The sequence below is a fragment of the Peromyscus californicus genome, unplaced genomic scaffold (assembly GCF_007827085.1).
Source record: "Peromyscus californicus insignis strain IS unplaced genomic scaffold, ASM782708v3 Scaffold_7__1_contigs__length_154581171, whole genome shotgun sequence".
In the NCBI taxonomy this organism is placed as follows: Eukaryota; Metazoa; Chordata; class Mammalia; order Rodentia; family Cricetidae; genus Peromyscus; species Peromyscus californicus.
In genome coordinates, this window is record NW_026294595.1 from 149878632 (window position 1) to 149897787 (window position 19156).

Below are 19156 nucleotides of genomic sequence, written 5' to 3' on the forward strand. Positions count from 1 at the left end.
CTCCCTCTCCTCTCCCTCTGCTCCTCCCTTTTGTATCTCTCCTCTCCCTCCTCTTCTCCCTCTCTTCTCCCTCCGCTCCTCCCTCTCTTCTCCCTCCTCTTCTCCCTCTCTTCTCCTCCGCTCCTCCCTCTCCTCTTCCTCTGCTCCTCCCTCTCCCTCCTCCCTCTGCTCCTCCCTCCCTCTCCTCTCCCCTCCGCTCCTCCCTCTCCTCTTCCTCCGCTCCTCCCTCTCCTCTCCCTCCACTCCTCCCTCTGCTCCTCTCTTTTCTATCTCTCCTCTCCCTCCTCTTCTCCCTCTCTCCTCTCCCTCCGCTCCTCCCTCTCCTCTCCCTCCACTCCTCCCCTCCTCCTCTCCTCCACTCCTCCCTCTCCTCTCCTCCACTCCTCCCTCTCCTCTCCTCCGCTCCTCCCTCTCCTTCTCCCTCCGCTCCTCCCTCTCCTCTCCTCCGCTCCTCCCTCTCCTCTCCTCCACTCCTCCCTCTCCTCTCCTCCACTCCTCCCCTCTCCTCTCCTCCGCTCCTCCCTCTCCTCTCCCTCTGCTCCTCCCTTTTGTACCTCTCCTCTCCCTCTGTTGCATCCTAACTGCTCCTCTCCACATATTTTTGGTTCTTCTCCCAAGCACATGGTGGACGACAATCCACTCCCCCATCCTCTTAAAGCTGGGTATCCCTAGTAACTAAGGCTTCGTGGGCAGAAGGGACATGTGCCATTTCTGGGCAGGAGCTGCACAACCCCATGGAATCTACCCCATTTCTTTTCCTTTGCCATGGCAACTGGAGGTTCCCCAGACAGGAGCTCCTCCATCAGCCTTGGTCTTGGACACCAGGATGTTGAAGTCTGTTTGTGATAAGGAGTAGACAATTGAAGCAAACCTCTTTTATTTTAAGACACTGAGAACTGAAGGTTGTTTTGTGTGACCACTGGATCTCATATGATCTGATAAAAGCAGCCAGGCACACCTTTCTCCTGTCCACCTCCCCTGGGCCACACCTGATTATTTTTGCTTTTTTTTTTTTCTTCATGGTACTTTTTGCCCCTCTGAAACTATTTAATTTGCCCATTGTGTCTGCATTTCATTAGTTCAAAGATGAACATGGCTTTCCATATTTGTCCTTCTCAGTTAGGCTGGGTCATGTGGTCCATGGCGTGTTGTTAACATCATGATGTGGGGGGCTGGGGAAATAGCTTGAATGTAAGCTCTGAGTTTGATTCCTAGAATCTATGCAAAGTAAATAAAATGAATACATAAATAAATGAAGGTAGGCTCGGTGGCATGCATTTGTAATCCCTGTGCTGGGAAGGAGGAGAGAGGTGGACCCCTGGGTCTCACTGCCGGCCTAGCCTACTTGGCAAATTCCAAGCTAGTGAGAGACCCTTTCTAAAAATCAAACAGAACCAAACAGAGCTGAATAGCACTTGAGGAATGACATGAGGTTGACCTCTGCCCTCCTCATGCACATCGCCTTCTGGTGCAGGAACAGGCACACACAGACCATAGCATAGTTGAATTGTAGTGTGTGTGAACATCTAAATGGCCACATGGAGACCTGAAGCTCCATCCTACAGCTGACATGTATCATTCACATACCACAGAGCAGCATCAGAACATGGCATGAGCACGCAGAGTCTGACCATGCAGGCCCGTCTCGTCTCTGTGAGCATCTTGGTTGTAGGAACAGAGTGGTAGACATGTTTGGGCATGTTGCTAAGAGGAGACACAAAGCAGAAACACAGACAAAAATTTATTTAGGAGCCCAGTAGTCACTACCCTTAATCTTATTTTGTTTATTTATTTATGATGTCTAGTGCCTTCATCTGTTATTCTCCATCTTATTTTTTGAGACAGAGTCTCTCACTGGGTCTGGGGCTCAGCATTTAGCCTAGGTCATCTGGCCAGTGAAGTCCCATGATCCTTTTGTCCCCTTGTACCTTCCCTTCCCACTTGACTATTTATTGACTTATGTGGGTCCTGGGGATCTGAATCAGGGCCTCCGACTTCATGCACTGGGCCATCTCCCCAGCCCCTCTCTTAAGTCTTTGAAGGATCACTGCATCAGGAGTCCTGGCAGATGAGAACAGAGCACAGACAACTGCTGGCATGAGTTTGAGTTGAGAGTGACTAGTAGTTGAGTTCAGTTGAAAGGACTATGATCATCGGTTCTGTTTGCATCTGTGCTTTTATGTACGCCCCAATAGTAATATGTGATAAAAAGCTGTCTAATTAAGTCTCAAAGAATTCTTTCAATAAGTAAAAATTTAAAATTCTCAGTGATAAGAAAGCATTGTGTCACAGTTAATTGACAGCATATTTTTTTCTTTCATAGGCGAAACAAAAACTAATGACGCTTTCTTGAAGTTATGGGACTCGGGCTGAGGAAATGCGGCATTTCATCAGAGGCTTGCCCTATCACGAAGACATCTGCTGTGTCATCCCATTCAAGCTCAGCTGAGTTGAAACAGGGCCTCTGGAAGACTGGAAAGTTAGTTCCGTTGGACTGTGAGGTTCCTGAGGCATTAGAGTTGACTCAGCTGCACTGGAGAAAGAAGTCAATGTCTTACCTGCAACACGGCTGGGCTCCTGAGACACAACTGCTGTGAGATCCCGCCCCAGCAAGGGCACCCAAGGGCAGCCATCGAAGAGCACACTTGTGTGGGTGCCTCCACCACAGACGTCTCCTGTCCTCTCCTTCGTTCCTCTCTTCCCCTCTTCCTCTTTCCCCCTTCTCTTGTTCATTACCCTCCCCTTTCTCTGTCTTTGATTTCCTGTCTTCCTTCCTTCTCCCGCACTTCCATCTTTCTTTCTTTTAAGAGACAGAGTCTCATGTATCCCAAGTTAGCCTCAAACTTCATATATATCCAAGCATGACCTTGAACTTATGGTCCTCCTGCTTCCACCTCCCAAGTGATGGGATGACAAGTATGTTCCTTTATGCCTCCCCCCCATTTTTTTTTTTAAAAATATGGTTCTGTAGATGGAACCCAGGGCTTCATGCATGCCTTACAAGCACTCTGTCAACTGGACTACAGCCCAACCCTACAGTTTTTATTTTCTATATTCATCAATTATCTGAAGTATATACAATGAGTAGCTTTTTTGTGTGAAGTCTTTTATTTCTCATTAACTACAGGCCCACTGGAATTCTAAGAGTCTAGAGAGCTCCCACCAGATCATTCACCCAGCTTCCCCAATGTCAACAGTTTAGTTTTTAGATGGGGTGTCATTATGTAGCCTTAGCTGCCTGGAACTCTATGTAGATCAGGATAACCTTGACCTCAAAGAGATCTACCCTGCCTCTGCCTCCTAAGTGTTGAGATCAAAGAATTGCACCAGCACACCTGGTTAATGTCACAGTTTTAGGATACTAAAGTATAGTATCAAAAGTAGGAAACTGATATGGGTACCATACAATGAACTGTTCCTACAGGCTTCAGTCAGCATGCAGGTGTTCATATTCTCACATCTCTCTCTCTCTCTCTCTCTCTCTCTCTCTCTCTCTCTCTCTCTGTGTGTGTGTGTGTGTGTGTGTGTGTGTGTGTGTGGTGTGGTTCTATGTCATATTGCCACTCATTTGGAGTCATGTGGCATTGGGTTCTGTCAGTTACCAGAGCTGCCTTTCTAAGTGAAGGTGTTCCTGGCCTACAACCTCATGATCATACCCGGCTCCCATTGCTCCTCTGTCTCCTTAGCTGTGTCATTGTGAGGACAGTATTCCACTGAACATGCTGTGGGACTGCTCTTCTCCATTCAGTTCTTGAGATCTCACCATTTGGTTGGGTGTGTCTTCAGGGTTCCTTTTGTTCTGAAACAGTTTTCCACAATCTAAGTGCAGCATAACCCAACTTAATCCCTTACCTGTGGAAAGATATTTGAGTTGTTTTAGGTTTGGACTATTGAAATCAAAGCACTCATAAATGTTCAGATGCAACTTTTCTTATATTTTGTTTATGTATTTAGGGGACACCACACACACACACACACACACACACACACACACACACTCACACGTACAGCACTCTCCTGCAGGAGAAAGTATAACTTGGAAGAGTTGGTTCTCTCCCTCACCATTGGGAAATGGGAATCAAACACATCATTGGCACTGGTTTCTACCTCCTGAGCTACCTCACTGGCTCCAAATAGTTTGGATATGAAATGCATATTCATTTTGCTGAGTTGTCTGGTAAGGTATGTGTGCTGGGACAGTTTTGTGTCAACTTGACACAGCTAGGATCATCTGAGAGGGGGAATCTTTAATTAAGAAAATGCCTCCAGCCAGGCAGTGGTGGCGCACACCTTTAATCTCAGCACTCAGGAGACAGAGGCAAGCAGATCTGAGTTCGAGGCCAGCCTGCTCTACATAGTGAGTCTGGGGACAGCCAGAGGAAACCCTGTCTCGAAAATCCAAAAAGTAAACAAACAAAAAACCAAACAACAACAACAACAAAAACCTCCATAAGGTTGGTCTGTAAGCAGACCTGGAGGGTGTTTTCTTAATTAGTGATTGGGGATTGTGCCTGGGGCTCCCCATGGGCTGGTGGTCCTGGGTTTGATAAGAAAGAAGACTGTACATAGTCAGTAAGCATCACCCCTCCATGGCCTCTGCATCAGCTCCCGCTTTCAGGTTCCTTCCTCTGTTTAAATTCCTGCCCTCACTGCTTTTGATGGTGAATTGCTATTTGAAAGTGTAAGTGAAACAAACCCTCTCATCCCCAAGTTGATTTTGGTCATGGGTGGTTTCATCACAGCAATAGAAATCCGGACTAATACAAATTGATACCAGGAGTGGGATATTGCTATGACAGACCATATTATTTGGGGGAGGACTTTGGAACTTTGGGCTAGAGAAGCCACTGAGTGTTGAAAACTTGGTGGGGCTATTCTGTAGGAGCTTGGAAAATAAGAATTTTTAGAGCAGTGCAGACAACGGAGGCCTGGCTTGTGACATTTCATTAAGAAGCAAAGACTCTATGTGGCCATTTGCATAGTGAATCTGTGGTGTCTGGTCAGCTGGGACTGAAGAATCAGCTGTGATTAACAAGAGATAAGACCACTGAAGGGAAACCTTTGCTTTGCTGGGACAATGGATTATGGTCAGCTGGCGCTGAAGAACCAGCTGTGGTTAAGAAGAGACCAGCATCACTGAGGTGAAATCTTCTGGGAAATGTTTCCTCAGGGACAGCACCCAAGAGCTGAGTTCCAGTGGTGGCCCAGATTGTACTTCCTATTGGCAGCCAAACTTGGTAGTAATAAAGAGTCACCTAGATGGTACTGGTTTCAAAGCAAGGAAGGGTCATGGAGAGCAGCTGAGGCTTGGAATCATGTGACAGGGCTGGAGTCCCAAAAAAAGAGCGTAGGGGAGGCTATTGGTGAAGGTGCAGCCCAGTTGTTGCAGAGACCCCAGCATTTTGGAGATGCTCGTACTGTAAGATGACCACCAAGAACAGCAGCAGCAGAGGAGTGGAACCTGTCAGAGCCTTGAAGACAAGCTGTGTGTGCTGCAGAGGGTGGTCCAGAAAAGTGACCTAAGCCCTTTGGGAGGAGCCTAGATATTGAACATTGTGTTGTTTACATTGTTGGAGTTTGTTTTTTTTTTTTTTAAAGATTTATTTATTTATTATATACACAGAAGAGGGCGCCAGATCTCATTACAGATGGTTGTGAGCCACCATGTGGTTGCTGGGAATTGAACTCAGGACCTCTGGAAGAGCAGTTGGTGCTCTTAACCTCTGAGCCATCTCTCCAGCCCCTTGGTTTTGTTTTGATCAGATTGTGACTGTGCTCTGGTTCTTCTTCTTCTTCTTCTTCTTCTTCTTCTTCTTCTTCTTCTTCTTCTTCTTCTCTTCCTCTTCTTCTCCTCCTCCTCCTCCTCCTCCTCCTCCTCCTCCTCCTCCTTTTTGTTTCTTTGTTTTTTTTGAGACAGGGTTTCTCTGTGTAGTTTTTGGTACCTGTCCTGGATCTCACTCTGTAGACCAGGCTGGCCTCGAACTCACAGAGATCCGCCTGGCTCTGCCTCCTGAGTGCTGGGATTAAAGGAGTGTGCCACCACCACCTGGCCTGGCTCTTCCTTCTTGAATTAAGAAAGTATTTAACTTAATTTTGAATTTTATAGGACCCTGCAGTTGAGAGACTTTGAGCTTTTAAAAGAGATTTTGGATTCTTTAAAGAGACTAGACTTTTTTTTTTTTTAAAGAGACTGAGCTTTTAATGTGTTTGAGTTTGTAAAGACTGTGGGACTTTTAAAATTATGTTTTATGTTTGTGATATTAATATGGCATCTTGGGGATAAATGAAAAAGGAAAGGTTCTAACTTTCTAGAACTAAGGATTCTAAGAGTGATATGTTTGTGTGTCAAGTTGACAAGGGGCCAGTTTTGCTGGCTAGTTTCACATCAAGTTGACACAAGCTAGAGTCATCAGAGAGGAAAGAGCCTCAGTTGAGGAAATGCCTCCATCAGATACAGCTGTAAGGCATTTTCTCAATTAGTGGTCAATGGAGGAGCACCTAACCCATTGTGGGTGATTCCATCCCTGGGCTGGTGGTCCTGGGTTCTATGAGAAAGCAGGCTGAGCAAGCCAGTAAGCAGCATAACCCCATGGCCTCTGCATCAGCTCCTGCCTCCAGAATTCTGCCCTGCTTGAGTTCCTGTTCTGACTTCCTTAGTAATGAACAGCATTGTTGAAGTGTAAGTCAAAATAAACCCTTTCCTTCCCAACTTGTTTTTTGGTCATGGTGTTTCATTGCAGCTTATAGAAACCCTAAATAAGTCAAGCTGGTACCAGCATAGTGGGGTATTGGTGCGACAGACCTGGCCATGTTTTTGGGAGAATCGTAGAAGGACTTCAGAACTTTGGGCTGGAAGAGCCGTTGAGTGTTAAGAGCTCTGTGGGATGTTCTGTGGGAACCTGGAAGATAGGAATGTTGAGAGCAGTGCAGAGGATGGAGATGTGGCTTGTGGAGTTTCAGAAGGAAGTTTAAAGACTCTATCAGGACCATTTATTATTTTGAATTAAGATCCTGTGGTTCTGGTCAGCTGGGGCTGAAGAATCAGCTGTGATTAACAAGATACCAGAACTATTAAAGCAGAACTTAGCTTTCCTGGGATACTTGGTGCTGGTCGGCTGTACCTAAGAAATTAGTGGTGATTAAGAAGACACCAGCATCACTGAGGTGAATCTTCTGGGAGTGTTTCCTGAGAACACAGAGAAGCTGTGTTCCAGAGGTGGCCACGGTTGTACCTCACGCTGGCAGCTGGACTAGGTAATGTGTCAGAGTTACCCAGGTGGCACTGGTTTTGAAGGCATAAAGGGATCATGGAGAGCAGCTGAGGCTTGGCACTGTGAAAGGCCAGAAGAGGCCATTGGCAAAGGTCTGGCCTCAGTGGCAATTGAAGGCCCAGGACTGAAGAGGTCATGCAAAGAAGTTGAGGCTTGGCACCATGAAGACAGCCTATGAGAGGCTATTGGTGAAAGTGCAGCCCAGTTGCAGCAAGGAACCCCAGTGTTTTGGAGATGCCGGTACCATGGGATGAGCAGCAAGAAGAGCAGCAGCAGTGGAGTGGAGCAGTCGGAGCCTGGAAGATGAGCTGTGTGCTGCGGAGGGTGGAAGAGTCCCGGAGATCATGAGTGAATCCCAGACAACTGGACATTGAGTTACTTATACTGTTGGAGTTTGGTTTTGCTTGGTTCAGATTGTGATGGAGCTCTGGTTCTTCCCTCTTGAAGAAGGTATTAAATTTAATTTTAATTTTTAAGGAGCCCACAGATGAAAAAGACTTGAACTTTTAAAAAAGATTGGATATTTTAAAGACTGAAATTTTAATGTGTTTGAATTTGTAAAGACTGTGGGACTTTTAAGATTATGATTTTAATGTGAGATCTTGGGGATAAACAGGAAGGAAGTGTTGTAGCTTAATAGTGATATATTTGTGTATCAAGTTGACAAGGGGTCAGTTGTACTGGCTGGTTGTGTGTGTCAACTTGACACAAGGCAGAGTTATCAGAGAGGAAGGAGCAACACGTGAGGAAATGCCTCCATGAGATCCAGCTGTCATGGAGTTTCATTGAAGTATTAGAAACCCTAACTAAGCCAGATTCCTTGCAAAACAGATGATTGGAATATTGATGAAGTCTAATTTAATGATTCTTTTTCATTGATTGTATTTTTTGTATAATAGCTAAGAACGCTTGTCTTTAAACCTAAATCTCAAAGTTTTCTTCTTAATTCTTAACTCTGTGTCTATGTTTTGTATAAAGAATCTCTCTCTCTCTCTCTCTCTCTCTCTCTCTCTCTCTCTCTCTCTCTCTCTCTCTCCTTCTTTCCTTCTCTCCCTCTCTCCCTTCGTCCTTCCCTGACCAAGTAAAATTGTTTCAGCATTGTTTGTTGAGAAGATGACACTTCCTGAATTAAATTTTTGCCTCTTTGAGACAGTCTGGCACAGTGTCTGGACTCATTTCTGTATCCTCTATTCTGTGCTATTGAGATGGGTGTCTGTCTGTCAGTACCACACTGACTTGGTTGCTGTTGCAATAAAGCAAGTCTTAAAATTAGATGGCAAGGAGATCCTTCCAATTTTTTTAAACACCATTTTTATCCATTTTGGGTCTTTTGACTGTCCATGTAAGCTTTAGTGTAACATTACACACACACACACACACACACACACACACACACACACACACACACACACAAAAACCCAGAAAACAAAAAACAAACAAACAAAAACCCCAACAACAACAACAGAAAAAAAACAAAAACCAACAACCAAAAAACTGATGGTTAATACTTTAGGGACATATACCAGTTTTATATGTCAGATCTGTACTGTCAAAGTTACGTTAAGTATACATGTAACTATTATAATTCTGAGATTTCATCTTTGAGCCATGTGTAACAACCTCAGGAATTGATTGGTTAGCCAGGATCCCATCTCCCAGCACCCTTGTTAGAAAGCCTGTGGGAACTGGTTTCTCTGAGGAAGCTCCCTTTGCATGGCTCTGTTTGTGTCTTGTGCTTACTTGGTATAGCTGATGGTCCTGTATGTGCAAATGAGGATGGCTTCCAGTGATGGAATGCTGAGGGAGAGCTCTGCTCAGCCAAGGACCTCCATATGGACCAAGTGAGCCCTCCAGAGCCTCCCTCAGCACAACCCAGCATCATATGGAAGTAGAGGCAATAGCTGGTAGTGGGATCTGGTGGAAGACATTAATAATCAGGGCTGAGAGGGTCCAGGGCATGCAGAAAGCAGTCCCCTTCCATGGAAAGAGAAGCAGACTCCTAGGGTGGGAAGCTGGTGGTTGCTGGGTCCTGGCAGAAGCCTTGGTGCTGTCCCAGGTCCTGAGCAGTCTCTGAAGTCCCTGAGATCTCGCTGTGTCTTTGTCCTTCCCCACAGCCCCTCCTAGTGACTCCTTAGCTTCAGATCCACCAAGGGAGAGGGTAGGATAATCTAGAGTCCATAGGACCTGGCATTAAGGAGTAGAACATTGCGTGATGGAAAATTTACCCTGTTCAATGGTTTTGACCAAGAGCAGTGAGAGGAGGTCAAGACCTGGCCTTTCCTCATGCCCTTCAACACAGACAGAAAGGCTCCAGGGGCAGAGTAAGAGAGTGGGGCTCCCAAAGCTCAACTTTAACAAGACTCTTCTGTTGTAATGGTGGGGTTTTTAAAAGCTCATGTATGTGTTTGTTCATGCTTCTGTATATGAGTGTACAAGTTGCCATGTGTAGGAAGGTCATAGGTCAACTTCTGATATTGTTCTTTGGGCATTGTCCATTTCTTTGGGTCAAGGTCTCTCATTGGCCTGCAGCTCATGGATTAAGCTAGACTGGCTGCCTAGTGAGCCAGGGATCTATTGGATCCCTCTGTCTCCTCACCAAGGCTGGGGTTACCACCACACACAGCTTGCTGTTTTTATGAGGGGATCCAACTCAGGTGATCATACTTGCTGGACAGGCACTTTACTATGTAAACACCCCTGAGCTTTCATTGTTTCCACAGTAGTTTAGCAGCCAGTAATTCCCTCCTTAGGTAGCATGTGGTGCAGAGCGAAGGTTACAATCGTCAGCCAACAAGTGATTGACTTGGGTCACTTTTGGATTCCTCTTTGATTTTCTTCATCCCAACCAATTGTGCCTCTTTTGAATTGGGTTCCTGGGGCCTAGCAAAGCTCAAGTCCAGGAGACCAACTGCTTAACCACCAACCAACCACCCTTTCATGTTCCATACAGGAGCTAGAGGAAGCTGCATAGCAATGGAGCTCACAGCCTGGCACAGGGTCGCCAGCAACACCTGAAGGCTGTCTAGCTCTGTTCTGAGCTGCCTTAGAACTTGGCTGCTCACTCTTCCTCCAGAGTCTCTTTTTGAGGGTCCCTCACACAGTCTCTTTTCCCTGTGTCCAAGTGGGCTTTTCTGGACCTCACTGGCCTAGGTTTTCCTAACTCTATAGGGCATGTACCACTTGCTTTTTTCACTACTCAAAAAGAAAACTCTTTCCTGGGCCTGGACCCTGAGTTGGAGGTTCTGTGGAAGAGGGAGGCAAGAGTGTGACATGGTCTCCTCTGAGGCTGCGCACTCTCCAGAACATCAGTCTGTGCTGTTGCCTCCTTTGATTGGCTATTAATAATTGCCATGTGCCAGGCACTACTGCAACTCCTGCTAGCACTTGACTTAAAAGAAAATCCTCAACCAGGCCTGACACATTAGTGTTGTCAACATGACCATTCACCTCCTTCAGAGTGAAGGTCAACAAATAATTTTCAGCTTTGTTTAAAGCCTTTTTAATGGAGTCTAGAAAATGCTTTAATTATGAGTGATTATCTGCTGAAGTGCTCACAAGCTTTTCAAAGCCTTGCTAAGCTTTTCTATACTATTTCACTCTGCTCACAGAGTTCAAGTTGTTGGAGGCACTTCTAAAAGATGAGGCAGTTTTTTCTTTCCTTGTGTTTCTTTCTTTCTTTCTTTTTTTAATCATGCAATTTGGACTGTTTACAAGGAAGGCTGGCTCTCTCTCTTTTGGGTTTGAAACAGGGAGACTTTATTTCCCACCCACTTCCATCCTCTCGCCCAAGTGAGTGAAAGCTCTCAGGATGACCTGGAAGTTTCTTTCTTACCTAAGGTATGATTGTCTTCTGAGGTTCACAGAATGTTCACATGTTCCTCACCTGTACCCCACAAGGGGTCCCACTCAGCACTAGTGATATTGGGGACTGGATCCTCTTTGTGGGGCTGTCATCTGCCTGGGAGACATTCAGCAGCAGCCCTAGTTTGTGCTCTTGGCCCCTAGCCGGAAAAATCAAAAGATTTCAGACATTTGTGTCCCCTGAGGAACAAAATTACCTGTAATTGTCAACAGTTGACTCAAACCATTCTGTGCTAAAGAGAGGCACCCATGAGAAGGGAGTGGCCCTGAGGGTTGGGGGGCCACCTCTTATCTTACATGATTAGGTTTTGTCAACTCAACACAAATTAGAGTCACCAGGGAAGAAGGAACTTCAACTGAGGAATTGCCTCCATCAGATTCTTCTGTAGGCAAGACTGTAAGACATTTTCTTGATTGATAATTGATGTGTGATGTGGGAGGTCCCAGACCACTGTGGGTGGGACCACTCCTAGGCAGGTAGTCCTGGATTCTATAAGATATCAGGCTGAACAAGCCATGGGAAGCAAGCCAGTAAGCAGCACTCCTCCATGGCCTCTGCATCAGCTCCTGCCTCCAGGTTCCTGTCTTGACTTCCCTTGATGGTGGACTATAATCTGTAAAATGAAATAAACCTTGCTTCCTCTGGTTGCTTTTGATCATGGTGTTTATCACAGCAATAGGAAGTAACTAACAAGGACCCCTTACATGTACTGATGACCTTCAGACATCCTCAGGCTCACAGGAACCTCTCCTTTCCTCTCTTGTCCGGCTGTACCAACATCCCCAGCTACTTTCTCCTGTCATGTCTTCTGCCTCCCATGGGCTCTGAACTGTAGAAAGGAAGCAGAGACCCACCTGGAAGGGAGGTGCAGCTGTGAGAAATCAGAGTTGTCCATATTTTGCTCTTGTTCGTGATAGAGTCTCAAGTTCATTGAGTGTGGCCACAAGCAGAGAGAGTCCTGAACTGGTGAACCCTGACCTGCCTCTGGTGAACCCTGACCTGCATCTTGGCACTAAGACCTCTCTCATCTAGGGTCTTACACATTCTGGAAATACCTAAGTGAAGTGAGACAAGTGTCTTTATTGCAGGACTTTTCAGAGCTGTTCCCTGCAAAGAACTATGATTAGTTGTGGGCACAATGGCATGTGACATTTCTCAAAGAGGTTTGAACATGGAATCTGTTTCCTTTCCAAGCAGTATCCCCTACCACTGTTCACGGGATGTCCTTTGGAAAAGGAGTCACTCAGCAATGACAATGTTCTCACCCAACTTCTTGCTGATCTGTTCTAAGGTAGCTTTGAAATCAAGAAAGACGACACACCTTCCAATATGGAAGCCTAAGACCCTTTTCAGCCGCATGGCTTCGAGTGGGACCCTGGAGGAGAATGTTGTTTAAGTGAATGGATCCCAAGGTTTGGTGACCATCTTGCACACAGGCTCCTGTCTACACACAGTGGTGGTCATGGGGGTGGAATGGTGGAGGAGATGGGGTCAGGGGAGCTCTGAGGGGCCAGCAACCACCCTGACCTTCCTCTAGGGAAACTCTGGAGCAGAGGAGAAGGGTAAAGTGTGGAGAGAAGGGAAGCAGAAGTTTCCATTTGTGCCCAATGGGTTTGTTTTTTTATCTGTTTGCAAATGTTCAGTGTAATGGTTTGAAACCCAGCCGTGAGCTGCCGCCGCCCACACAAAGCTGCCGTGGCGCTGAGCTCCGGCAGGCAAGCCGTCTCCCCTGTGTCGGCCATTACCCCGAACCCACACCAGGGCAGGCTGCTTACCACCCCCCAGTGTCCCTCTGCCACCCCCCTACCGCTTCGGCACCCCCGACTCCCACCACCCTCCACACACACCATCCTTCTTTTTTTAAACCTCCAGCACTCGGTTTTCTCTAGAGGAGGCACAAAGAGAAGGCAGAGATGGGACGAGCAGGGAGAGTACTCCTCCCTCATCGGAGCCACCAGCTTTCAGGAGAGCGCGGCAGCCCCCCCTGCCTGTGGACTGACCACTGAAAGGTGAGAGAGGACTTTGGGATTTCTTTGTGCACCTGGAGGTCTGGGGCGCAAGGCAAGGTGAAGGGCTCTGATCCTTATGCCTGGTCTGTCGCCTCCGAGTGTCTGTGAGGCAAGCATGATGGATGCCTCCTTCCAACATACGCAGTGGTTTCTGACACAATCCCCCACTCAGGGGCACACAGGAGCTCGGAACCCAGGGGCTCCTGGTTCCCCGCACCCCTCCTCCACCTTCAAGCACAGCCTCCAAACCCTGAGGTGTGGAGCAATGTGTGAGCCTGCCTTCTCCTTGACCTGTTGATTTCCGACTAAGGCTGCTGGCCCTTCCTCCCTGGAGTGAGCAGTGACCCACACTTTGGGGGCCATATGGAATAGTCCTCCATCCACGGGGCTTTGGGAAACCTCTTTCCCTAGTGGCCCCAAGCCTGATAATCAGAAGCAATCAGACCCAGCTGTCCAGCTAATCTGTATGAAATAGGCTTCCTTCCTTGCCGAAATCAACAAAGTTTAAAATAGATGGGACTGGAATCGGAAACGAAGCTATAGAGTTATATGTGATGTAACAGGCAGGGGCATCCGCATGGAAAATATTAAGTACAAATGACACGGTTTAGGACCATGAGAGCCAGGAAAAGCAATGATTTCCTTGCTTATTAAGCATGTTTATGGGTCAGAGGGTAGCTGAGTGGGACCATCACTTCCGGAAGTGAAACCTCCCAACACAAAGAAGAGAAGAACAAAGATGGAGGGAGAGAGAGGGACAGAGAGAGAGAGAGAGAGAGAGAGAGAGAGAGAGAGAGAGAGAGAGAGAGAGAGACATAGAGAGAGAGAGACATAGAGAGAGAATAAGACACATGTAGAGGAGAAGCTGAGAGAAAGGCTCTGAATTCTGTGCAGAGATGAGTCAGTTGGCAAAGGTCTATTTTTAGTTTTCAGACTCGGCTGTTGCAGTTTGCCTGGCATTAATTAATGTCACAGGCATGTTCCACACTAGGTTCTGAAGGGCCTTGGCGTGCCATTAAGACTAGAGGTGTTGATCTTCGGCACAGACTCTCCACAAGGCCTTTCGGGCTGGTCTCTGACAAAAACGTGTCCAGAATGTCCTGCCCTCTGCCCTTGGCCTCTCCGGGTGTATCCGTTGTCTCTTGGCTTCAGCTCTTAGCTGCCTGGCCATTGGCCAAGGCAGAACTACAATTGTTATGCCTTGTTTTTCCAAAAGGAAAGGTTGTACAAGCTGAAATTAGTGTGTGTTGGGGGGAGATGTTGGGTCACGGCTTGGAATAAGAAAGGGGGGCCCTGGGGGATTTCTACCTTTGCTAGGAAGAAGGACGCTGACTTTGACAAAGTCAGTTTTATTACCCCCCCCCCAAGCCTGTTTCTGTTTCAAGAGGTAAGTCTGTTCTTATAAAGAACCATATTAGAGCTGGAGAGGCCGTTGTCATGGAGCCCTGCTTTGTGGGGAAATGGAGGCAATGGTCAAGTTGAGCATAAGGCGGAAGGAGAAATGGAAGGCCAGGTGGCATCCAGTATCTGAGAGAGCCGCCTCAGTGTATTAACACCATCACTAGACCAATGAAAACACAGGAATCTCTCCACCATAGTCCTACTTGAAGAGACCCCCTTATGTTCTCCTCAGTGATCTCAAGTATTTTCCTACAATCTAAGAGTGAGCCTGAACCACCCATGGTTGTGTCTTATATCTGTGGAGCCCTGTACACAGGTTTCATCAGTGAATAAATACCTTCTAGTTGGCCAATCCAAGGCCCGGCCTTTGATGAACTCTTCAGAGTGGGATGGGAGAAGTCCCATTGTGCCCAGTGGCATGTGAGAGGCCCTCTGTTGAGTGAAGAAACTTGGAGTGTAGAGAAATTCTGATGATCATGGCCAGTTTTATTTCCTGGTCCTGGGGAAGAATTGCCTTCCCTAAATTTCTGATGCCTTCGAGAATAATAGACAGAACTGAGGGTGTGAGCCAGCAGGACACTGGCTTTGGTCTCATGTCCTTACCTCCGTTCTAGCCTGGCATTTAGATGGCTGTATCAGGGACCCTGAGCTGTCTCAGATTCACAAGCCTAAGTATGTTTTATCCCCCTAGACACCCCCAAGTTCTCTGGTCACTTTCCCACAATCCTCCTCTGAAGCACTTTCAGCCTAGGAGAAGGGCCCCCATAGAAGCTGTAGGCCAGAAACACTGTCCATGAGGGGCAGAGGCAGAGGACAGGTCTCCATTCATTGGTCATGAAAGTCCCTAGTCCTTCCTAGACTGGCCATACTTGTAACTGCAGATATGTGGTTACATCTTGCCAGACCGAAGAGGAAGTGGCTTTCAGGTGCTTGGCCTCTGTTGGAGGTCTGATCTCAGCACACCATTAGCAACCCTGGTGAGAGCCCAGTGGCTTCCTCAGTGCCTGGCTGCCATTGTTGCATGGGTTTAACCATTCACACGGAAGCATTGACTACTGGCGCAAATTCAGCGAGAATATAAGTTCCAAGAAGGAAGGTCCCATCAAGGCTGGTGGTAGCAGGGAAGGTGGTTTGTGTTACATCATCTTTGCAACTTGCCTGGAGGGTGGGAGCCTGCCCAGCACGACGTAATGGGGAAGAATGTAGAGTCCTATGTTTTACTTTTTGGATTCTATCTGGTAGGTACTACACTCCATAACATATCCACTGGTCTTACTGTACAAGTTCTCTGCTCTACAAATCTTGAAAGAAAGTTGTCACCTTGGGTGAGGCACATGTTTACCAATAGTGTCCATGTTCCCCAGTCTGCAAAGCCTGGCTTGGCAAAGCCCTTTGGTGCAGACCTAACCCTCCCTAGTCACCACACAAGGCTCATGCCCAAGCTTGATGCGTGTTCTCTTCTCTTTCTCAGGTCTCAGGCAGCCTAAGATGGCCTGAAACTTGCTATGTGGTTGAGAATGACCTGGAAGTTCTGATCTTCCCGCCTCCACTTTCCAATGCTGGGATGACAGGTGTGACAGACAGTGCTCTAAGTCACTAACCCAGGGCCTTGTGCATGCTAGAAATGCACTCTGCCACCCGAGCCACATATCAGTCCCCTAGCTCCTTTAATAGTGGTTCTGAGTAACCAATGGAGTTCAAGCTGGGCCTGAACTCAGGTGCTGAGCTCTGCCCCACACTGCATGGTGCCTAGCTAAGATAAAGACTGTAACCAAGTAAGTCTAGTATCACTCTGAATGCTCTAAAGGGGTCCAGAGAATTGAAGGCTGATGCAGGGCTCTGTAGGTAACCACAGGTTGGACTCCTGTTCCAGCCCCTGAACTGAAACAGCCTGGCCCACATGCCCCCCTCCCCACAAGCTCCAACCCCTGCCATGGCTCGCCTCTTCCTCTGTGACCTGTCACGGGCCTCACATCCTGTGAGGAGGCCCTAGAAACGGGCTCTGTTGATGAAAACACGCATGCTCTTCACCACAGGAAGCATGGCCTCACGTTCGCAGTGATAACTGCCAGACTCCTCACAGAGAGCGGAGGGGAGTACAGTCAGGCTTTGTACCTAGATTAGGAAGTACATATTTTCTCCCCTCCCCCCTCCGCAACTCTCAATTTGCCTCACATGAAGCCTCCTTCCACCCCTTCCTATCCCAGAGTAGGAAACAGGACATTTAGGAAACAGAGACCATGTACCCTTGAGCTTTGAAAGAGCAGTGAGAAAACAGGATATTAGTAATAACTGGAGCCCCTGGGCCTCGGCCCCAGGTACGATGTTTTTATAAAATCTAGGTCACCAGGCTAAAATACAAATTTTAGTTCAACAGTGAATTTTGCTTTGATTCCCCTTGAAAAATAAATTTAACCAAGAGCCCTAAAGTTTTGTGTTTGTGACAACTAGTCACCGAAGCCTAGGGGACCCACTTCTTCACCTAGATGCAACTCTTGGCCCTCTGACACACATAAAAAGCTCTACATGTTAGTGGTACTTCTCTGAATGCTTTATGTCAGGAGTTTTTATATGCAGAACTCTTGGTGTCTGTTGTCCAGAGGAGAAACTGAGGCTGGGAAGTTGATGTGAATCACTGATCTGCCAGCTCCCAGCCTGTCTCCATGCATAGTACTCACTGGCAGTGGGTGGGTAAGCGGCGCCAACTTCAGAGAGGCGGTAATAACAGGTTAGCATGGGAAAGCTCTGTGCAGAGATGGGGAGGGCTGTGTCAACACATGCAAATTATATGCAAAAACACTTGGCCCTCCTGGCAGGCTCACCTAGGTAGGAGACCCATGAGCACAGTCTCCAGTTGTCCATGGGTTTCTAGGAGGGGCAAGGGTAGCAGGCAGATAGCCGCTGGGTACCTGGAAGGCCTGAGATCCCTGTGCCTGTGGGCTGGGGTAAATGCACACACATGTTCTCGTGTTCTCTCGGTGTGGATGCGGATGTGAGGGGGCTGATGTGGAGGTGGATGCACGAGGCTGTGGGGCGTGGTGATGTGTGCGTGACCTGCCACCTTGATCTGTGTATTCCCAGCAAGCCACATGGCTCCTGTCTCCTGGGATAACCTCCCCCAAAGCTCTGGCATTGCTTTATGGAGAGAAGGAAGCAGTCCTCCTTTCTGGTGTTCGTCTACTGAGGTACCCTCGGACCGGAGCCCTTGGAGAATAATCCTAACCACAACAACACTACCACTAGCATTGGTAGGGATTGATGGCCCTGGGGCGAACACTTTGTACTTAATTCTCTGGGTCGGGGGTTTGTGTTGCCCTAACTGAATATCCAGTACTTGATATTTGATGCTTAGATACAGAGACACTGGGGGAGGTAGGGCCATTTGACCACAATTAATGGCACGTTAAGCAAAGATTCAACTCTTTGCTCTGTGGTTTGGCCAGGCATCTTACCATGGAGGAGCAGGAGAGTATGACATGCTGCATCCTGGTGTGGATTCAAAACAGAGAGAAGGTTCTATGGTACTTTGTATTAGCTGTGACAGAGGTTCTTTGTTGTTGTTGTTTTTCAATCTGTGCACTTAGTACGATTGGCCTCCAATATTGATTCTTACTGATATCCTATGTTGGGAGATACTCTCCTGGATGGGAGGCTGGGCTAGAAGGGGGTCACCAGGAGAGGACCCTTCCTGGCGCTTCCATCTGGCAGTATGAGGGAAAGGTCTCCACCAAAGATCAGCCTTACTTTTCTGTAAGAAAATGGGCCATGAAGGAAGCCTGGGCCCGTAATTGTTCTTGTTGATCCCTTGGTGGCTGGTTTAGGGCAAGTCACTTCATGGCTGTGGGCTTCCTATCTTCATTTGTGAATCGGTGTATTTGGTAAGGCACTTCTGTCCTGCATAGCTTAGAGGTCTCACGGGCACATCACTAGCTGGTCATACTTATTAGTGTAGCAATAAAAAGGGGCGTGTCTCCCAACTTTGAAGATCTTAGAGGTCTGTGAACAAAGCTGAGCCCACTGCAACCCAAGACAGGCAAACATTCACCTAAGAAACTCATAGAGGTGGTGTTGGGAGTGTTCAGGAGATGAAAAGATCAGTCCTAGCTGGGAAGAGGCTCCTTACGGCCTTTCTTGAGGAGGCAGCCCTTGGGGTCCACCATGCAAGGGAGGATAGGCTTTGAGTATGTGAATCTAGGAACGGATGGTAGTTCAGGCGGAAGGGGCAGCAGATAACAACTGTGGAGGAGAATCAGGGAGAGGAGAGGCCGTTGCTTGACTGGAAGGTGCATTTACCCATCCACCTACCAGTCATCTACTTAAGTGAACCTAGCCATTCACTTACCTGCCGATCCACTCATCATCCAGTCAGCCATCATTTATATACCCATCTAACACCCGTTCATCCATTCAGCCATGCATCTCTCCACCATGCATCTACCCACCAACACATTCATCTCTGGCCGTGAGTATGGAACAGGTAAGAGAATATGATGCTCCATGGGACCCAAGAAAATTACTAAAAGACAATACATTTAGTAATTATCACTGAGATGGGTGCATGGGGATCTGAGATGGTTGAAGCAGCATCTAGGGCAGTGGTTCTCAACCTGTGG

The 19156-nt window shown here is 47.4% G+C and overlaps 1 protein-coding gene across 2 annotated transcripts in view; it reads left to right on the forward strand.

Annotated features, from left to right (window-relative positions):
• Positions 1–12831: 12831 nt before the first annotated feature.
• The window catches only part of Znf831 (zinc finger protein 831), a 107871-nt gene continuing 101546 nt past the window's right edge, over positions 12832–19156 (forward strand). For both annotated transcript variants that reach the window (XM_052723863.1, XM_052723862.1), the window contains exon 1: positions 12832–13142. The gene's annotated coding sequence lies outside the window, so the exon portion shown is untranslated. The remainder of the gene's footprint in view (positions 13143–19156) is intronic.